General features: G+C 35.5%; 1 protein-coding gene across 1 annotated transcript in view; it reads right to left on the reverse strand.

Moving 5' to 3' along the window:
* Positions 1-5,777, reverse strand: part of LOC127865025 (gelsolin-like protein 1) — a 29,720-nt gene extending 23,943 nt beyond the window's left edge. Inside the window, exon 1 of the mRNA XM_052404893.1 lies at positions 5,650-5,777. The gene's annotated coding sequence lies outside the window, so the exon portion shown is untranslated. The remainder of the gene's footprint in view (positions 1-5,649) is intronic.
* Positions 5,778-6,000: the final 223 nt, after the last annotated feature.

Below are 6,000 nucleotides of genomic sequence, written 5' to 3' on the forward strand. Positions count from 1 at the left end.
TACACTGCTTACTAACTTTGAAAATATCTAATGACATGCGAGAACTGCCATTTAATTCGGGGCGGTGCAATCAATGTAATTTCCTCTTTACTGTATGAACTCTCATTATACATACTTTTGATCCGCAAAGAAAAAAGTTAGATAGGTTTATGTTTTTATAACACCCAAGATGAAAGGAAACTTCTACATATATTGTATTCAATTTGTTTAATGAAATTATATGGCACTGTTAAAAGCTATAAGGTAGAACAAGACCGATTGAACTGAACATCTTAAGAAAGATATGAGACGACATACTGTGCTAATACATCGAACCATTTTGCCAGTTAAGCGATTTAGCGATTGTTATAAATGCTTTCATAAGTATAATTATAACAGCTACTTCGAAGTAGATCTTTGCGTCTTTTCTAAAAAAAAGTTTGGCAAATGTAAAAAAACTAGTTTAGAGACCTACATTGTTCCGTCGATGCTTTGGAATTAGAATGGTTAAAAGCGTCAAATGAAATCCCATTGAACGCTTTTCCTTCAATAACAGGGAGCATGCACCTATAATACCAAATGAGGATAACTGCAACAAGGATGTCTCGTGAGGAATCCATATGAATTTTCCTCATCATTTATTGTACATCTTTTAGCGTACTGCATTTATACCCAGTTACGCTTGTAAACACGCGAAACTTCCGCGTTACGCAATATCATGCTCGGGGACTTCCCACCCAAATAAACCAACCATACATGACAGCAGCAAAGTGACTGACTTAAAGCGACCGTCTGCATAATGATCATACGAGATATTAGAATCAATGTTTAAAGAAGCGTACATGCTTCCAACAATTATTTATGTTAGTTTTCTGATTCATTTCCATGATATGTACCTTTCATATGATCATGTTTTCTGAGCATATTGGCAGTTCATGTCTATTTACTTTAAATGTATAAAATCGGTCGTAATCTTAAGATAAATGACACTTTTTTTCGAAATCCTAAATTTCTCGTAATCCTTGATATCTATTCTTGCTTTTTGGACGTGGACTGAACAACAACTGATCGTGAATTTGAACATGGCCAAGGTGTTTGCGAGCTTGAAGGTCTTCATGCAGGTGGTTGGTGATGAATCATTACTGTTTGGGGTTGAATGAATTGCTTTGGGTGCATCAAGAATTCAAGTTAAAAGCTAACACACTATGTAAATGAAATATGTGTTATAGTTTTGCACTTAGCAATGTAATTATAAGGATGGTAGCAGCGAAATGTCTGGTTATGTTTTGGAGTAGAAAAGGATTGATTCAATTATTTCGTATGCTGATTATGAAATATAAGTAATTCACGAAGCATTTGAAGAAAAGATGTACCGGTATATGTGACTTTAACGAAGTAGGTAACTGTTTGTGGTAGTAACTTTTTATTGAAATATTAACGTATGCCGTCGCTGTTGCCTATGGCCATGATAGGGACGAAGGAAGAGAGAACGTGAGTAATGAAGCAATGATGGATATTATAAAATAAGTATGAGAAGCGGAAGTGCTTGAATAATAGCAGATGTAAGCGAAGTAGCAATGCGATGCAATGAAGATTTTTAAACTACTGAGCCTACTGTTACCGCTCTCGAAAGCCATGTATGTTGACGATATCGACTGCATATAGCAACTGTGTTTGTTAGAAGCAAGGTAGTATACATATTGGTTGCCTTGATGACTGAAGTTTTATATGTGCGCATGCGTCGTGCATCCCTGCCCAGACATGAACACCAATCCAAATGGTGTATGTATTCAACATAGTTAATAATTGCAAGCCGTGTCATGCATGTATTGGTCGTATCCAGTTCTATCAATACATATACCGTTGTAGCAATGTCGCTCAGTGACGCTCACGCAAAAAAGGCACAATAAATCTATATAAAGGGGCATCAACAGGCGGCATTTCATACTACAAAATAACAATACATATGAAATAGCTCGGACCTTCGTTCGTTTAAATTTCTAACGACCGCCGAACTTGTTCAATGTTGAATTTCCTCAAATGGCTTTGGGCGTTTCCAAATCTATTTATATATTTTGTACACTAACATTTAGACATCCATATAAGAATATCTGCACTATTCTGTTGTTGCTCCTTTTGTAATTACACTACACTTTATGCAAGCTTTTATCTACCAATATTGATGGTAAAATCTATAGTGACATTAAAGTTTTAGTTATTTACACATATGCAGCAGTTCTACTTCCAGTTTTTATGTCGTTACTTCTTACTTATGTATTTTATGTAAAGGTTACACAAGTATAATGGTCCTGTTAAGTAGCTTTCAAAAATAATTAATGTATGTGTGTATTACCTTTTCACAGATTTTGGCATGTATGAAGTTTGTCATTATATGCTTTATAACGATCAATGTAAACATTGGATTTAAATATCTCCAGTCAAAAAAAAAACAAGAATAAAATTAAAAAAAGACAACAAGTAACCCTCAGCTAGGCTCGAACCACTGACTCCTGGAATAAAAGTCTATTGCTTAAACCACTCGGCTATCGGTGTTCATAAATGAGTTGTGTTTTTTATACTGTATATAAGCAATCCTAGTAGTATCACACAATATAACGACAACAGCAGAACTCTCCAAATATTCAATCGTATCGCGTTGTGCACAACGCGTTATACTTTTCAGGTTTTTAAATCGTCAAAAGATGCATATAATTAAAGCATGGTAAATGTTCAGTATTACTGTTTTCTCACAAATATCATAACTATGTACAAAGAAAATTTGCAAATCTTGAACAATTCTTTTAATTTTGTGAATTTACCAAAATGTAAAAAGGCCCCTTTAAGTAGAAACGCCCGTTTAATCTATAACGATGATCCATTCCCGCACACATTATCCGCCTACACGACAACATCGAATCATGCAGTGGCATACTTCGATGGTTTAACAGAAATGTGACCTAAACGATTTTATTATTTATTCAAGTTTGATAAATACAATCATATCCTTCAACGAGCATAACGTCGAATAAAAGCATTTCGTGTTTTTGTTTTAATCTACAAACTGTTTAATAATTACCGTCTGAAGACAACTTTGGTTTTAATATTACGTTCAACAAGTGAGTGGTTATTATAGTTTGGTATGCTTTTATTTGCGTAACTGAAACTCGTGTATGTCTTCTTAAATAACATGTCAGATGTTGAGTTGAGTTATGTCCACACCTCTCTAAAATCTAAAAGCCAATCTGGCTAAAAAGGAATTTATTTATTTAGCGGACATTTGTCTTTAAGTTGACTCGTTTCAGAAACAGCAAGACCTGTGTCTGTGATACAACGCCTCCGTACTGCGTTTTGAAGCCACACAACAGCTATTCTAGAGAATATTGTTAAGTCCAAGTCAAAAAATTTAGCAACAAATCAATGGACCGGAACGAAACTCACACTTCATTCTATAAGTCATGTAGGTAACCTAACACACCCAAAATCAGCTGAAAATCTGAGACGTTTTGTAAAACAAAACCTCCGGAAAACATGTATTATAGAGAACATTTCTAAGCCCAAGGCACATTACTTAGCCAAACATCAATTGACCGGAACAAAACTCACACTTCATATGTAAGTCATCTAGGTAGACTCAAATACCAAAAGTCAGCTGAATATCTGAAAGCGTTTCGTAAAAAACAACTCCGAAACGACAAGTTTTTAAGTCCAATGCCCATAACTTCGCCAAAAATCAATGGACCGGAACGAAACTCCCACATAATCTATAAGTCATGTAGGTTGACTCGTATACTAATACTCAGCTAAATATCTGAAAGCGTTTCGTAAAAACCACTGGAAAACGGTTATTATAGAGACCATTTCTAACCTTAAGGCCCATAACTTCGCCAAGTAGGTGGACTCACACACACTTAAAATCAGGTAACTATCTGAAAGCGCTTCGTAAAAAAACTCCGGAAAACGAAAACATGTTAAGTCCAAAGCATAACTTTGCCAAAAATCGATAGACCGGAATAAAACTCACACTTATCTGTATCTCATGTAGGAAGACTCAAACAACGAAAATCAGCTAAATATCTGACAGCGTTTAAAAAAACACTCCAGAAAACGGTTATTATAGAGAAAAACTCCAAGGCCCATAACTTCGCCAACAATCAATGGATCGGAACGAAACTCACACTTCATCTGTATTAAAGTAATGTTGTTAGTCTCGCACATCAACATATCAGGTCATTATCTGAAAGGTCCCGAAAATGGAATGCCAGACGGACGGACGGACAGTCCGACTGCTACATGCCATCATACCAGGGGCATAAAAAATGATCTTAAGCTCAAAATCGCAGTACTCATCCACCTCTCTCTCACGCACGCGCGATCGCGCATGCACGCACGCGCGCACATGCACATCCCCTCCTTTCATACGCATGTCAATATATGTCGAAATGTTTCTTGTGTAAGATTATGTTAAACATCAGCGTCGAGACCTTCTCTATCAATAAAAATGTTGACACGTATTACGGAATGTACATTCACTGTTAAATAAACAAGTTGCCATCACGACCGAGTCAACATTCTTAACCCGTGAGTAAGGAAAGATGTATGGTTGATGAACTCGAAGTCCAGACGATAGCGGTGAGAAATTATCCTTTTTACTATACTTGCATAGGTTATATTGGTTATATATAGACTGGGCTATATATATGGACTGAACTTGCAGCTATTGGACTGCTTTTTACCGTCGTACACATAGTACGCAATCGATCGGTTTTTACGAGGATGGAACAAATGAAAGGAATTCACATATTTAGCCACCACGGGAAAAGCTACTATCTAGCTTTAATCTCCCGATAAAACAGCATATACAATACATTCCATGTACATACATACACAAATGTCACGTACGCCTACAGTTAACTACAGTACTGCTTTGTTAACTGAACCATGAACACAGCTTCATGTGGCTAAAATATGAATACTGGTATTTGTGTACATTATTTTGTGTATTCAACAATTAAATGTCTTTGCAATCACAAGCTGAATGAAGAACATTTACAGGATAAAACGAATAATATTTAGCTCTGTTATGCATTGAATGTACTGTGCATCACGTGCGAATGATCTCAGAAAACACGGTAATTTCACCAGACGCAACTAAGTCGGTAAAAAATGGGTTCGAGCCTAATTGAATTTTATAACGTTTTGTTTACCAAAATAATTTCACAAAAACACAAATTAATCAATGAATATACATTCCACATTAAAAATGCATACATATATTTATAAAACTTACTTAAATTAGTCTGTATTAATACTATATATGTAAGAAACAGATGCCACCATAACAACATTCTATTTTTCCCTTTACGTTAACTGTACCACGAGCGACCAATATCTTAATTCGATCAAATGTAGAATGCGTCTTGCTAATATGTACATTAATTTCCCTTTCCGTTTATCGAGCATCCTTCACAAAACCTGTTCGTCGTTTACTTTCTTGAGATGAGTCATCTACACACATACCTTATACGGCTTATAAATTATATAAATTACACTGGAAAATATAAGTACAGCTTAAAAACTTATGCAAATACGAATATGTTATGCTTTCGAACATTTGGTTAAAACGTGTTTAGATTATTACAAGCTAAAAAATGAATATTGGAATCATCTTACCTGCGTCAAGCAACGATGAGCTATTACCCAAAGCAAGTTGACATACGCGAGTGGGCGTGGCCAATAAGGGAGGCCACTCGAACAGGCTTTGCAAAAGACTAATACGACAAGTCAAGCTTCATGCAGAGTTGTAGTTCCATGCTCTCACATATACACGTGAATAATATTTATGCAACCGTCTTGCAAAAGATTGAAAACAAGCTTTTTAAAAAGTTCCTCAAATACAGGTTTGTAAAAAGCTTGTTGTTGTGAATCCTTCATCTATTTGAAAGGCGTAATTAAGCAAGAACACACTCACAACCTTCAATCAATAAATCATTTTATTTTCATACTGTCGTGTTGATTTCAATA

This window comes from Dreissena polymorpha, chromosome 1 (genome assembly GCF_020536995.1).
Source record: "Dreissena polymorpha isolate Duluth1 chromosome 1, UMN_Dpol_1.0, whole genome shotgun sequence".
NCBI classification, from domain to species: Eukaryota; Metazoa; Mollusca; class Bivalvia; order Myida; family Dreissenidae; genus Dreissena; species Dreissena polymorpha.